Here is a 16977-nt window from a genome sequence, read left to right on the forward strand (position 1 = left end):
ACCTCTTTCCTTTATAAATTACCCAGTCTTGGGTATGTCTTTATTAGCAGTGTGAGAACAGACTAATACAGCCAATGAGTTATAAATTGTATCTCTGGACCATATATTTTCCAATCAGTTTTGTCTTTTCTTTTTTCTCTTCTCTTTTCATTTTATTTTATTTTATTTTTGAGACTGGGTCTCAGTCTGTCTTCCAGGCTAGAAAGCAGTGGTGCAATCATGGCTTACTGCAGCCTTGACCTCCCCAAGCTCAGGTGACCCTCTCACTTCAGCTTCCTGAGTAGCTGGGACTATAGGCATGTGCCACCACACCAGGCTAATTTTTGTATTTTTTGTAGAGACAGGGTCTTGCTATATTGCTCAGGCTGGTTTCGATTCCTTTATTTCTCTAAAGCCTCCTGGACATTGTAATAGATTTCCTTCAGGCATCCCCAACCCAAATATTTTAATATAAATGGTATTTAATTCTGTCTTGATTTCTGATATAAAGAGACAAATCCTATTAATCACATCACCTGGATGTCACTTGAATCCGTATTTCCCTCTTGACTGCCATTGCCACTGTCCTAATCCAGATGCCTCAGTCCTTCTTATTCCCTACAACAGTCTTCTAACCCTTCTGATTCCCTACAACAGCCTCCCCAATTCGAAGACTCACACGCTTGCCCACCCCATGCCATCTTGAGAATCCCATTCCAATCAGACTTATCTTTCTGTAAGGTAATCATAGCCCTATTACTATTCTGGCTTAATTCATTTTAAAAAAAAACTTCATTACTTGGGATAGAATTCGATCTCCACTGCATGGCATCGACATTCCTCCATTCTGCACCTTTAGCACATTCTTTTTCCTTGGCCTGAAACATGCATTCTCCCCTGCTCAGCCTTTTGAATTCCTGTCTGTATTCGAAGACTCCACTCAGGTCCCCAAAACAGCTATTCTTGATACTCCTGAGGCAGTATTGTGCTCCCTGGAATTTTATACAAACCATGATCACAGCATTTAGCCATTTGAAAGAGATTGGATGCAAATAAATCGTTGGAATCAATCTGATGAGAGCACTCTGAAAGCAATATTTGCTTCTGACTCATTTCACTTTCCCGGAACCTGTCACATAGTAGGGATTGATATTGGAATGAATGAATGAAGTTCCTTTCTATCCTGATCTTGGCAAACTAAACTGCATGTGTTCTCTTTCTACTTTTACTTATGTGCTCAGGGGCTGCTAGGTATTCCAACAGTAATGAATTTGGCCCCTGTCCATTCTTTTATTAAAATAAAGCAGGCTTCCTGCCAAACCTGACTTTAATCTTAAAAATCTCTGTCTTCAGAATAAACTCTTGCCCTCTGTCCTAGTCAGAGAAACTTCAATCATCTTGCTTTTATTTTGAGGAAGAATTGCTCAATCGTTTTTTATATATAAAGATTTCCAAACCCCCAGGAACTTATGAGAGATTAGATCATAGACTTTAAAGGGGGTTTGATAACAAAATCATCCCTAATAAATATCAAAAACTACTTAATGCAGTTATCCTAGTTAAGCATCAAAAATTAAGTTTTTGTTAGATACACAACAGATTGATACCTGTACTGTGCTTAATGGTCTGAAAAGTGCAGTGAAATGACCAAATTTCTTAGTATGCCACATACATTTAATGAAGAAAAGCTGCACATCTCTGAACTACTGAACTACATTTTTCATCATTTTTGTCTAATTTAAGCTACATTCAGAACTGTACAAAATGTTGCCATCATTTCTTTCATTGAAGCATTTACACGTCTGCAGTTGAAGCTATTTCTTGCAAACTTGATCTTTATTAAATATATCTGATTTATGTTCTGCAGGCTTGAGAAAGGTCAAATTAATTTCATCATCATTTCACTTTCCACTGGCATCTGTTGTGCAGCATGGTACTGCTGTTATAAATAAGGCTTCCTCCTAAGGAACAACATGGTATCTTAAATTATATCCAGTGTCACAAATGATTCCAACTCCACTTCTAATCAGGCTCCATGGCTCTGGCATGTCACATAGGGCCCTTTGGAAATTTGTTCCAATATGTCTTATATTTCAAAGAATTGTGCATCAGAAGTTGATTTACAAGAAAAAAAACTAAAGAACAGCACAAAAATCATATATTCACTCAAGACAAAGAAGAAATTGCAAGAATAAACTGGCTTTGAATATATGCATGAACATATGTTTAAGACTCATAGTTTTGTAGACTATATCATTTTCAGTTGCCTGTTTCTGCCTACTGCAACCCATCCATTTTGCCCCAAATCAGTAAGAGCTCTTGCAAGCAAATAAAATGTCAAAATACTTTTCTTGGTGCGGTATGGCTGATGTAAATATGAAGATCCTCGAACTTGAAGTATAGTCAACAAAATCACCTCAAACTGTGCATCAAACTTTGAAAAGTTGTCCATCAACAAACGGCGAAAAGAAAAGGAGAATTAGCTCCACTTAATTCTGGAATTAGTTTTTCTATTGCAGATTGGTTATTTTTGCATTGTATTTTCCTACTGGTTATTTTATTAATGTAGATAAAGTATTAATTTGGCCTTATTATCTTGAAGCAATTTCATCACCTTACAGAACTTTTATAACTTCTAGTTGCTTTTTTAGGAGATTGCCTTGCATGTTTTCAGTATCAAGACATCCTTTGAACTATTTAATTCACTGCCCCAAATCAACAGAAATGATAGTGTAAAATACAAATCTTTAGTTCTAGCTCCCAAGTGTAAATAAAATGATGTCAGTAAATATACTCGATACTTATTGTACTTGATAACTTTTTAAGGAATCACCTTAAGATAAACTACCACTATTTTCATATGTAACACTTCTTAAAATTAAGAATGAGCCTGGATGCAGTGGTTCACACTTGTAATCACAATGTTTGGGAGGCCACGGTGGGAGGATCACTGGAGGCTAGGAGTTCACAGACCAGCCTGGGCAACATAGCAAGACCCCATCTTTACAAAAACATAAAACACTTAACTGGGCAAGGTGGCCTATACCTATAGTCCTAGCTACTCAGAAGGCTGGGGTAGGAGAAGCACTTGAGCCTGAGAGTTTGAGGCTACAGTGAGTTATGATCATGCCACTGCAGTCTAGCTTGGGTCACAGAGCAGAAACTGTTTCTTAAAAAAAAATAAGAATGACTTATGAATTTTAACAAGTGCCTTTCAACAATTATTGTAACAGTATATTATTTTTCCTTTGACCAAAGACAATAGTGAATTATAGCCGTATAAACTTTTAAAATCAATAATGGGAGAGACAGGAGTCTGTATAGGGCAGAAGGGTTCTGCAAAAGAGAGCTATCTTCCACCCGGAAAAGAATAGTGATTATATAGGAAGGCCTTCTACGAATGATTAATCGGATGCAATTTCTTGATCAGCAATTGAATTCCTCAGTTCATAAGTATCATAAGGTTCACTGCAAAATGAGCAGAAATGTTGGTGATTCATGGAGTAAGTCCCAAGATGTGCTTGCCTAGTCAAAGAAAAATCAGAAGTAGACAAAGAAGTGACGCAATCCAATGGACAAGTAACATACGTTTGTTGGAGCACTAAGGAAGCATAAAGGTAACTTTCTACAACCATTAGAATCCTGACGTCACCACCACCACCATCCCCCTTCACACAGGGACCGACCAGCAACATGGCTTGTAAAAAAGACTCATGAGAGAATTCATGTTCATCATGAATTACTTCAACCAGAATGAAAAGGAAAATTATCGACTTTATGATTGGAAATTAACTGCAACATTAGCTAATTTGCCTGGACATGCTCCCAGCTACCCCGATTATTTCTCAAGTGGAGTAGAGGGAGACAAAAATAAAGGGAAAAAATCATGAATGCTTTGTTCAATGAGAGTTGGGTTGACATGTGGAACGCAGCGAGGATGTGTAAATGACACCAGAAAGTATCCAGACTGCCAATATATGCCATTTGTCTACGACTGCAACTATACAATGAGCAGGCATTATGATAATGAAATTGATTTCTGGAACATTGTGTCGACTCTTGAGGCAGGAATTGAATTGTAACCAGAAATAAAGGCTCTTTAAGAATATGATGTGGCTTGAGAGTTGAATTAGTTCCCTAGAAAGAAACTTTGTCATACTATTAGGTTCTTTTAACCATTCCCAATTATTTTCATGCCCAAGAAAAAACACTATAAACCAGACAAGGTAATTTTCACTGCCACTTGCCCAAAGCCTCATATAATTTGCTGCAACTGCCTAAGCCTTCATTTCCTGCTAATAATGGAGCCTTAATCCTGCCCTTTGCAGGGACAGTGGAAGTTATTTATGATCCCTAAAGCACCACTTCAAAGAAGATTCTAGAGAAATAAAAAACATCGAAAAAGCACTTGCACACCACTTACCAGACCATGCGGGACTTCTTTACCAAACTGCACAAGATTCTGCAGCTTTGGGATAAGAGAATTTTTCAATCCATTATTCTGTTCAACTTTGTCAGAAATGTACTTTTCTCTTTATGCCCATATTGAAACTGTCTAACGTCACACATCTGAAAATGACAAAATATGGACAAACTTGGGAGGTAAATGAAGAATAATAGCATGGGTGTAACTTGGGAATCCCAATGACTAATAATGAATAAGATATTGCCAGAAAATGCATTAGGAAATGATTGGAATTTCAGTCCACAAACTCAAGTCTTTTTTGAAAGAATACATTACTTTTGTTATTTACTTTACATAAAGTTTATGTGACTCTGACAACATAACATACCATTTTCCAAGGACATCTTTTCTTGGATACTATTGTGGCTGACTCTCCCTATAAAAGGTCAGGCTCTAGGAAGCCAATATGGAGCCCATTTTTGGGGAAATGGATGAGATTTCCAGTTCACCATGCTTTCGGCTGATATTCATATGTTTTATTTTTTCAACAAGTCATTTTAGAACCCAGTAGCATATAACATAGAACTTTAGATTGCAAATTTTCCTAGACAGTGAATCTAACTTCTGGCACCAAATAACTGGTTAACTTTAGGAGAGTCACTCAATTTCTCTTTTCTCAGTTTTAGTTCGGATGGCCCAAATGGCACATCATGAAACTCTGTAAACAGCAGATGTGGTACACTCGTGTCTTGTCAAGTGGAACGGGGACTGGCTTACCTGGGACAGCTAGAAAAAAGCTCTCTGAAGATGCTAAGTTAGAGATGGATGCTGCGTAAGGAGAGAGATGAAAGGCAAGTCGTCTCAGACAGAGAGGAGAGAACATGATGCAGCCCGAATGAAAAACAGGGAAGAAAATAGGATGAGAGCGACAAGACCCCAGGGTGAGTGTGGAGAAGCAGGCAGGGGATTGAAGTGAGAAGAAGTTTTAAAATGGGGCTGACTTTGACCTGATTTAAATTAAGCAATAACATAGGCCGGACACAGTGGCTAACACCTATAATCCTATTACTTCAGGAGGCTGAGGTGGGAGGATCACTTGAGGCCAAGAGTTCAAGACCATCCTGGGCAACACAGTGAGATCCCATCACCATAAAAAATAAAAATACATCAGTGGATGTGGGAGTGTGTGCCTGTGGTCCCAGCTACTCAGGAGGCTGAGTCGAGAGGATGGCTTGAGTCCAGATGTTTGAGGATCTCAGGAGGCTGAGTCGAGAGGATGGCTTGAGTCCAGATGTTTGAGGCTATAGTGAGCTATGATTGTGCGACTGTACTCCAGCCTGGGTGACAGAGCAAGATCCTGTCTCTTAAACAAAACGAACAAAAAACCAGTCATATCTATTACATAGAAAAGACTGAAGGAAGGCCAGCATGGAAGAAGATAACAAGTGACAGTAGAGAAGATAGAGAGTGGTTTGTCCAGGGCAGAAGCAGTGAAGATGACAAAAGGGAACAGAAATGCATTGGACAGGACAACAAGATAGGGCCACTTTCCAGGTGATTGGAGAGTGGCCATTGTTGACCCGAAGGGGGGAATCCAGAATGACTCCTAGGTTTTCATTGTTACTGAGCAGGTGGCAACACTGGGAATACCAGGGGAAACATTTCTTTTGGAGGACGGGGGCTGTTAAGAAAGCAAGTGTTCTCTTGACAAAGCACCTTCATTGTCTATGCCTACAATGTAACCTTGGAGCTAGGTGTGCTCTTCTGAGAACTAGAACTCTCTGGGGAACCTGGGGGTCCTGGGATTCCCTCTCTTTAGAGGATCTCATGGTGATTCTTCTTTTCAGCCTTTTCAAGGAACAAGGTCAGGTTTGCCAGGCCCCACAGGTTAAGACCCACAGACCTCTCCCTATGTGAACAGGAGGCAGCGTCTCTCTTCTTCATACTTTGCTCAATTGTTTGTCTCCTTCCTCTACCTTACATGGCTCAAATGGTTTTTTGTGAAACAAAATCCAGGAAGTATTGGAGTAAATTTCTGCATTGGGTCCTGCTTCTTATCTCCTCCAAGCTATGGAGAAACTGTTTGACACCACTGTTACCTCTTGACTTGGGAGAAAGGAAATAAGAAACATATGACTTATTTGTGAAAGGCTCATATATGCAAAGCAACCAGCAAATGCTAAAGGAGCTGAGAAACCAAAGAAGGAGGCAGACAAATCTAGTGTGTTGCTATTGGGTGATTTATGAAGACAACTTACAGGCAGAAGCATGGTCTTGGGTAGCTGTAAGACAGGTAGATTTCTGCACTGTTCCTTCCCACACTCAGGGCTTAACTACGGTAGGGAAAGGGTTTACGTGCTCCAGCAAGACAATAAAAGGCAACCTTCCAGAACAGGTGAGAATGCTATCTGCGTCATTGTCTACAATGTATGCAATAACATCAAGGTTACTCTGATCCATGTTCTTACCCTAGAGACAGTAAATAAAGTAGGAACCAGGAGGCATTCATGGGACTGGCGCTCATCAGAGGTTAACATGGTAGATTACCATCCAAGATGAAGTCGCTTTTGTCTCCACGATGGCAAAAGTAAACATAGATTAATATCCACAAATATTCAGCTCCGTTGAATATGAAAAGAAAGCGTCTTTCATCTCCTGAACCCCTTTCTCTGTTAAATAATTCCCCTTACAGGATTTTACTCACAATTTGCCATCAGCTTTGGGCCTATGACACTTTATTATTCCACTGAGGGCCCCGTAAAATATTTATTCATTGAATAATTCCAAGCTTACTATTGAGTATCCACTCAAGAGTAAGCTTGAATGTACTGGGTTACTATGTGTCTGTAATCCCTGTGTCTTGTGCTAAAGGCTTTATATATCCTCACACATTTAATCTTCAACACCACCCTCATCTCCAGCCTTCACTTGTGATTAAAGAAAGTCAAGAATTTAAATCAGCCTTTCAAAATTATTAAATCAGCTGTTCATAATTAAAATTATTGGGTTAGGCGGTGTACTTCCTGCACCACACCCATTCTTATAATCTAGAGAAAGTGGTAGAAAATATTCAAAGAGTGAGTCGCATAAGGGAAAGATACTTGGCATGAGTAGAGCACATGATCAAAGGATTTGTGCCTGTGTGAGATGTCAGGAGGGCTTCCTGGAGGAAGTGACATTTGTATTTTGCTAGTGGAAATCTTGACGATAAAGAGCTATTGACACACAAATATGAATAATTAAAACAATAGGATTTCAAGTAACTTGACTTTTACTCCACTTTTGTAGTCACCCCTAAATAATTAAAATAATTATAATATCATCAGGTGGAAGCCTAATTTAGTAGAATTGTGGCTTTATTTGTAGTGTGCGTGCCTTTGAACAGCTGATTTAAATTTCCTGAGCTCCTTTACTTAGAGGTGGAGGGTGGAGATGAGGGTGAAGTTAGAAGATTAAATGGGATGATGCAGAAAGGTTTTTTAGCACAGGGCACAGGGATTATAGATACACAGTAAGTGGTAGTTCTCTTTCATCCTTCCCCACTTTGTAAGCCTGGTTTTTTGTTCTTTGAGACTGGTTCTTGCTCTGTCGCCCAGGCTGGAGTGCAGTGGTGCAATCTCTGCTCACTGAAACCTCTACCTCCTAGGTTCAAGCGATTCTCCTGCCTCAGCCTCCCGAGTAGCTGGGATTACAGGCACCTGCCACTATGCCCGGCTAATTTTCGTATTTTTAGTAGAGATGAGGTTTCACCATGTTGGCCAGGCTGGTCTCAAACTCCTGACCTCAGGTGATCCACCCACCTTGGCCTCCCAAAGTGCTGGGATTACAGGCGTGAGCCACCACGCCTGGCCGACCTAGTTCTTATTTACTCACTTGCAGTCAACATGTACTAAACTCCTGCAAGACGTTAATCTCCATGAAGGCAGGATCTGTGTTTTCATTTTAGATTCATCAGCAGAGCATTGTTGCTGGATTATGCACATCTGTTCAACAAATGTACTTGCATGCTTGGTTATTTATTCGCTTTAATAGACCAAGGGCAATTACTACAACTGACCATGATGTGGAAAAAGACATTTAACAAAAGAGTATAACACTGATTCTTATTCCCAAGACAAAGAAGATAGCAACAAATGGAAAGCTGACACCCTAAAAATGCCCAGGGTTTGACAAAACCTGTGGAAGTATGGTGACACACAACTAAATTGCCATATTTCTGTTTTTTAAAATCTTAGGCATATTTTATTCTGAGCTTGATTTAAACTGCTTCTTGACATAGTTACTGCTTCTATGATGTAATATGAGTCAGGCAGAATGACATTTCTGGGACTACTTTGTTTTCCACGTTTAATTGATTTTTTTTTTTTTTTTTTTTTTTTTTTGTTAAAGACTGAGTCTCCCTCTGTTGCCCAGGCTGGAGTACAGTAGTAGCGTGATCTTGACTCACTGCAACCTCCGCTTCCCAGGTTCTAGCAAGTCTCCTGCCTCAGCCTCTGGAATTGATGTTTTTTTTATTTTAATTTCAATTTTTTTCTGAGACAGAGTCTCGCTCTGTCACCCAGGCTGGAGTGCAATGGTACAGTCTCAGCTCATTGCAACCTCCGCCTCCCAGTTTCAAGCTGTTGGCCATGCTGGTCTCGAACTCCTGATCTCAGGTGATCTGCCCACCTTGGCCTCCCAAAGTGCTGGGATTACAGGCATGAGCCACTACTCCCAGCCACATTTGATTGATTTTTAAACATTCTCAGAAAACAAGACTTTTTCGAAATATCTCTATCAATGCTGCCAGTGACATTACAGTATGTCCACTTTAGTGTTTGGTTGAACTTATTTCTAGCCTTCCAAATCAGGTCCAATAAAAACATATTGGAGGGGAGAAATGGAATATCGCAACCAATGTTTACCATCAAGATCACTGTGAAAGAACAGCTCACACTAGGTCAGTGTAAAATATTGTGCAGACCCGACTGTTAAAATGATGGAAAACAAACCTCAAGGCATAAAAAGGTGGTAGCTGAGAGGATGTCTTTCACCAGATATGTGTAAATTTATAAGTTTTGTGTAAAGTATATTTGCTTATTTTCATAGATATATGTTTTTAACTAGATTTTTATTCTCGTAGATGAGTCAAATATTTCCTAAAATCTAACTGAAGCTTTCAGTGCAGTGATCTGACGCTCTTCTATGTTATTTTTTCCTGGTAAGTTGATGGAGAAGAATTTGTCAGCATTCTCCATATACCCCTCCTCCAAATGAACGTAAAATCTCCATTCCTTTGGTTAAATACAGTTTAGGGATTCCATTTTGTATCTTTTCTTTAAAATGTTGGGGCTGGGCATGGTGGCTTATGCCTGTAATCCCAGCACGTTGAGAGACCAAAGCAGGAGCATGACTTAAGGCCAGGAGTTTGAGTCCAACCTAGGCAACATAGCAAGACCCCATCTGTTTAAAAAAAAAAAAAAAAAAAAAATTTAGCCAGGTATGGGTGCACACCTGTACTCCTAGCTACTTGGGATGCACAGGTGTTGGAGGCTTTGAGCCCAGGAGTTGGAGGCTACAGTGAGCCGTGATGACCACTACACTCCAGCCTGGCAGACAGAGGGAGACTCTGTCTCAAAAAAATAATAAATTGAGGACAGGCGCAGTGGCTCACGCCTGTAATCCCAACACTTTGGGAGGTTGAGGCTGGCAGATCTCGAGGTCAGGAGATCAAGACCATCCTGGTAACACAGTGAAACCCTACCTCTACTAAAAATACAAAGAATTATCCAGGCACGGTGGTGGGTGTCTGTAGTCCCAGCTACTCGGGTGGCTGAGGCAGGAGAATTGCTTGAACCTGAGATGCAAAGGTTGCAGTGAGCCAAGACCACGCCATGGCACTCCAGTCTGGGCAACAGAGTGAGACACCATCTCAAAAAAAAAAAAAGAAAAAAGAAAGAAAAGACATTTTAAAATTAAGGAATAATTTTGTATCCATAGAAATAAGCTCATATTTAGAGTACAGTTTGATAAGTTTTGACCAAAGTGTACACCTGTGTAACCCACACACCTCCCAAAAGCACTGATTATTTCAATCATTCTAGAGCGCTCCCTTTTGCCCATTTCCAGCCAAATGTACCCTTCCCCAGGCAGCCACTTTCTAACTTGTATTACCCTAGATTTGTTTGGTCTGGATTCAGACCTCAAATAAGGGACATCGTAGCCTCAGTGCTCTGTGTATCTTGCAGTTAATTTTTTTCACACAGCACAAATCTTTTGAGATCCGTCCGTCGCTGTTGTTGGAGATATCAAATGTTGCTCCTCCTGTTGCTGGATAGTATTCCACAATACGTCGCAACTTGGTAATACATCTGTTATTGCCATGCTTGTGTTTAAGTCTACCATTTTGTTTGGTTTCAGTTTGTTCTATCTGCTATTTGTTCCTGTGTTCTCTCTTTTCTCACTTGTCATAGATGAATTGAAGTTTTATTGTTTGTTTTAATATTTTACTTTATGTCCTCTTTTGACTTTCCAAAAATTTTGAAATAATTATAGATTCATGGGAAGTTGCAAAAGTAATAAATAGATTCCCCGTAACAGTAACCTCACTCCTCCCAATGAGAATATCTTTATGTAACTAGAGTATGATATCCAATCCACAATGTCAACATTGGTACAATCCACAGACCTCATCTGGATCTTACCAGTTTTACATGCACTTTGTGTGTGCACACGTGTGTGTATGTAGTCTTGTGCAATTTTATCACGTATGTTCATGTAACCCATCATATTCAGTAGAGAAATTGCTCCATTACCACAAAGATCCTCCATGCTACCTATTTCCAGTCAGACCTGTCTCCTTTTCCCCAGATCTCCAAGCCCTGGCCATCACTACTGTGTCCTACATCTCAATGATTTTGCCCTTTCAAGAATGATATATAAATTAAGTCATTCAGTAGATAACCTTTTGGGATTCGCTTTTTAAATTCAGAATAATTTCCTTACGATTCATTCAAATTTTGTGTTATTACTAGCCAACTTTAAAAAAATTTTGAGTGCTATTCTATTGTATGGGTGTACCACAATTGTTTAAACTATTCACTCTTTGAAGGTCTTTGGACAGTTTTTAGCTTTTGGCTAATATATAACTTTTATATAGACATAAGTTTTATTTCTCTGTAATAAATGCCTAGGAGTAAAATTGTTGGGTTTCATGGAAAGTACATGTTTAGTTAATTTTTTTAAAAACCTGCTCTTTTCCAAAGTAGCTGAGCCATTTTACATTCCCACCAGCAATGTATAAGAAATTAGATTTTTCTTAGGTTTACCAGCATTTGGTAATGTAACTTAAAAAATTTTTTTTACCTGTTCCAATAGCTGTATTGTGATACCTCATCGTGGTCTTAATTTGCACGTGGTCTTATCTAATGGCCAATTATGTTGAAAATGTTTTCATGTGCTGAATTTCCATTTAAATATCCTCTTTAGTAAAATTCTCATTTCACCTATTTTCTAATTGGGCCTTTTAAATAATATCTTACTGTTGCATTTTGAGAATTCTTTACATATTTTAAGTGTAAGTTATTTGTCAGATATGCAGTTAGCAAATATTCTATTCTGTAGTTTGTAGTCTTTTTATTCTCATAACACAATATGTTCTGGAACTAAAGTTTTATTTTTGATAACATGTAGTTATTTGATTTAATTTATGCCTCAGGGTTTTGGTGTCATATTTAAGAACTCTTTACCAAACCTTAGGTCCCAAAGATTTTCTCCTATGTTTTCTTCTAAAGGTTTGATATTTTTAATGCTTTACAATTAAACTATAATCTATTGTGAGTTGATTTTTGTGCAAGATGGAAAACTTAGATCCAGGCTTCCTTCCTCTGGGCCCATGGATGTCCAGTTGTTCCAGTACCATTTTTGGAAAACATTGTCCTCCTTCCGTGGAATTGCTTTTGCATATTTGACAAATGTCAGTTGATTGATCATATTTGTGTCAGTCTCTTTATGGATTCTCTATCTATTTCATTGATCTATGGGTCTATAGTACTACATTGTTTTGATTAATGTAACTATATATTAAGTTTTGACATCTGGTCAATTCCTCTCACTTTCTTCTTTTTCCAAAATTGTTATAGTTATTCTAATTAGTTATTCTAATTACTAATCTAATTATTCTAATAACTAATTCTAATTAGATCTAACTTTTTTTTGTCAAATAAGCTTGCCTATATCTAAAAAACAGCTTTGCTGGAAATACGACAGGAATTGTGTTAAACCAGTACATAAGTTTGGAATAGAATTGACATATTATGTTGAGTTTTTTAATCCATGGATGTGTTCTGGCTCTTCAATTTTAAAAACGGAGACATGAGTGTATATATAACATAATATGCTGTCTCTATATATATTGTTTTAAGAGATAGGGTCTCACTCTGTCACCCAGGCTGGAGTACTGTGTCACACTCATAGCTCACTGCAGCCTTGAACTCCTGGGCTCAAGCGATCCTCCTACCTCAGCCTCCCAAGCAGCTGGGACTACAGGTGCTCATACCAGGCCTGGCTAATTATATACTCTTAGTCTTATAACTATTAGTAAAAGTAACCAACACATATACATTTGTCTCATACATTTGCTGCTGCCAGGTGGGGACCAAAGCTCAGCTCTCCACTGGACCAAGTCAACACCAAGGAAGGGTCAAGGGAGGAGTTACTTGTAGCACCTCATTGCTCCTGGGAGAGAAGAGAAGTTCAGCTTCTCCTTAGATTCCATTGACAACATCACAGTGCAGGAGATGATATCATCAAATTGATGTTCTATTCTCCTACACCAACCTTGTACCAGTCCCTTCACTCCAGGACTCAAGGTTTTCTTGGGGCTTTGACACTTATTTCCAATCACCTGCTGGGGGTTCTAGGTTACAGGTTTTTCCAGTGCACCATGTGGTACATATTGTGTTATTTCTAATGTCTTGAAGTTCCTAGCCAGGCTGATTTGTTTCTGTCCACATTTCAATGTTCCTGTGTTTGTTTCCTGTAGTATGGCCATGGGTTTTCAGTTATAACAGAGAGAAATAGCTTGGAATGAGTCTACCCCTACTTAGACAGAACTGGAAATCCCTCTATCCACTTTCCCATTAAGACTTTCTTGTTATTTTGTAGTGGTTGCTCTAGAGAGTATAATATGATCTTTAACTTATCACATTCTATCTTCAAAGAATATTCTGCTTCTTAATTAAAAATGTAAAAATCTTACAACAGTATGCTTCTAATTACCAGTCCCCCAAACTTTGTACTCTTATGAGCATATATCCTTTCTCTAAGAATAATTTACACAACATTTTTTTTTACTTTAGTCAGTAGCCTTTTTAACAGATTTAAAGATAAATGCATAGACACAGAGAAATGTTGTACATTCTTCATATTTGTCCAACATATTTACTTTATCATGTGTATGTGGGTTTCAGAGCCATCATGTCTGTGTTTGGGCTCACCAGAGAAACAAAACAAGCAGAATATATAAGGAGATAAAAGAGATTTATTATGGGATTGGCTCATGCAATTTTTGGAGCCCAAGCTAGCTCATCTGCATCGTTGGCCATTTTGCAGGCTGGAGCACCAGTAAAGCTGGTGTGGTCATTCTGAGTTCAAAGACCTCAGAACCAGGGAAGCTTATGGTGTAACTTGCAGTCCACTACCTTATTGCTAGCATCTTTATCTTATATATGTATGATTGTATTTCATATCATAGATGAAGATTCTTGTAATTTATATTATATCCATTTAACTTCCCTCTTTCTATTGGTTAAGAAATCAGTTCTCGGGCGGGTGCGGTGGCTCACGCCTGTAATCCCAACACTTTGGGAGGCGGAGGCAGGCGGATGACGAGGTCAGGAGATCCTGACCTTCCTGGCTAACATGGTGAAACCCCGTCTCTACTAAAATGACAAAAAATTAGCCGGGCATCGTGGCGGGCGTCTGTAGTCCCAGCTACTCGGGAGGCTGAGATAGGAGAATGATATGAACCAGGGAGGCAGAGCTTGCAGTGAGCCGAGATCGCTCCACTGTACTCCAGCCTGGGAGACAGAGCAAGACTCAGTCTCAAAAAAAAAAAAAAAGAATTCAGTTCTCTAATTTACCTATATAGCAATGGTTCTTATTGTGATCTACTGTTAACAAAAGCTTAGAATACAGCCCAATTATAACTATATAATTTAATATATTTAACCACTTGATGCACCAAGCGTCATTTCTATTTATTTAGTTAAGCAATACACTGAAAGGTACTCGGTATTGTATTAGATTTTTCCAGGGGCCTTTATGTGTCTTCTGGTTCAGACTTAATGCATGAAAAAATGTTTTTAGAATTGATCAGCTTACAACTTCTGCAGAGGTCAAGATTTTACAACCCCATCCTCCTCCTTGCTTAGCACATTTATAAATCAAATATAACACATCCTAAGAAGAGGACCTGGGGTATGGGAATGTAGGTGAAGGTTGTTTGGTGACTGGGTAAAAACAAGACACCATCTTTTTTTTCCTTTCTATCTCGATAAACTGTATGTTTCTAGGGCCTAGGAACTTAGAACCTGGCCCACCACAGGTATTTAAGAAATGTCTAGAATGAATGTTAATTGAATGGATACAATTATCAGTGGAATTATTAATAAAGAAACCAAGAGGCCAGGCGCGGTGGCTCATGCCTGTAATCCCGGCACTTTGGGAGGCCGAAGCCAGCAGATCACCTGAGGTCAGGAGTTCAAGACCAGCCTGACAAACATGGCGAAACCCTGATTCTACTAAAAATACAAAAAATTAGCTGGGTGTAGTGGCACATGCCTGTAATCCTGGCTACTCGGGAGGCTGAGGAAGGAGAATCGCTTGAGGTTGTGGTGAGCTGAGATTGTGCCATTGCACTCCAGCCTGGGCAATAAGAGTGAAACTCCATCTCAAAAAAAAAAAGAAAAAGAAAAAAGAAAAAAGAAACCAAGAAAGGAGAAAAGAATGGTATCTGAGGTCAAGTTTCCCATTTCCCCAAAGCAGACCCTGAGTGGTGGATGCATCTTCAAGTGACTTATGAAGGAAGCACTCTTAGGGAAACTCATAAGGGAGTGGGAGAAACAAGTCAGGAGAAGAAGCGTCCAACCAGGGTGAGATTTCAGCAAAGTCTCAGTCTCAGCCTGACTGCAGGGAGACCTGGAGCATAAGTCAGAAAAAAGTGGGATTTTTTTCTGACTGGAGGCAAGGGTACCAGACTTTCAGACTCTAACTCCTATACCTGTCCCCTCCAAGGGGTAAGGACCGGGCATGTAAACTCCAGTGTGGCCAGATCTTTGTATAGAGGCTAGGTGCTTTCTGTAGCTCAAGGGAAGTCCACCTAACAGAGTTTTAGGTGTAGACAATTTGAAACTAAGGCACAAGGATACCAGAAAGAAGCCTATTGAATAAGTAAGTGATTCTGAAAGATCTGAGGCGAACGTGGATTATATCTGCTACAAGTGGCAATAGCTACTTGATAACAAAAAAGGAAACAGATTAGATAGTGTAGGTAGCCCAGTGTGAACAATAGAGAGGACAGGGAGGTGTTTTGACAGAGTGAAGGTAGGGAAAGAAAGGTCTTTGCGAAGAATTAATGTACACTGATATACCAGTTACACACTTGGTAACAGTAACCAAAGACTCATCAGTATATAGTAAATATAGACTTTGGTGTTTTTTTTTTAAATATGCAATATAGGTATGCAATATGCAATATATAATATAATATGCTATATATATGTGTGTGTGTGTGTATATATAACCTAATATACTCTCTCTATATATATTGTTTTAAGAGATAGGGTCTCTGTCACCAAGGCTGGAGTACCATGTCACGCTTATAGCTCACTGCAGCCTTGAACTCCTGGGCTCAAGCAATCCCCCAACCTCAGCCTCCCAAGCAGCTGGGACTACAGGTGCTCACTGCCATGCCTGGCTAATATTGTATACTCTTATTCTTATAACTATTAGTAAAAGTAACCAGAACATATACATCCATCTCACTGACTACAAGAGAAAACAAAATTGCTTTGGACCAAATCAGTATATTCTCTTTAAACTCGAAAGGTTTTGAAGATGGAAAAACACTCATGAGTAGATTCAACTCCACTCAGACTCCAGTCAGGTTAGTTGTAGACTTCTGGTGTCTTCTTGGTGATGAACTAACACAATTAAATGCCCAAAGTCTGTCATTTCATTCTTAATAGTCTTCTGGGTTTGCCTACAGCTTTCTTAACTGGAGAAAACTGCAATTCCCTTGACAGCCATGGGTTATTTATAGAAAATTGGCTTAGGAGCTGCAACCTATATAAAACTGGGCTCTTTTATTTCTTGTATGAAGATGTGTTTGCTGAAAATCTGTATGTGTTCGAATTGTAAGGTGGAAGTTGACATACTGCTTCCCTTTTTATCAGGTTAATACTCCATGTTCACAAAATTATAAGACAAGTTTTAACCCTCAAAGTTATCCCTCCCACCAGAGGTTATAATTACTATTTTTTACTTTGCCCTGTCACCTTTATTCTTCATCCCTTCTCTCACATAGTTCTTTTCCCTCTGGAAAGCTAGTTTTT

General features: G+C 39.1%; 1 long non-coding RNA gene across 2 annotated transcripts in view; it reads right to left on the reverse strand.

Annotated features, from left to right (window-relative positions):
* LOC108538524 (uncharacterized) overlaps positions 1-13098 on the reverse strand; it is a 39974-nt gene extending 26876 nt beyond the window's left edge. For both annotated transcript variants that reach the window (XR_001888100.1, XR_001888101.1), the window contains exons 1-2: positions 12998-13098; positions 4403-4548 (exon numbers count right to left, since the gene is read on the reverse strand). This is a non-coding gene — a long non-coding RNA (uncharacterized LOC108538524). The remainder of the gene's footprint in view (positions 1-4402; positions 4549-12997) is intronic.
* Between the last annotated feature and the right edge of the window lie 3879 nt (positions 13099-16977).

Source organism: Rhinopithecus bieti, unplaced genomic scaffold (genome assembly GCF_001698545.2).
Source record: "Rhinopithecus bieti isolate Rb0 unplaced genomic scaffold, ASM169854v2 scaffold_13900, whole genome shotgun sequence".
NCBI lineage: Eukaryota > Metazoa > Chordata > Mammalia > Primates > Cercopithecidae > Rhinopithecus > Rhinopithecus bieti.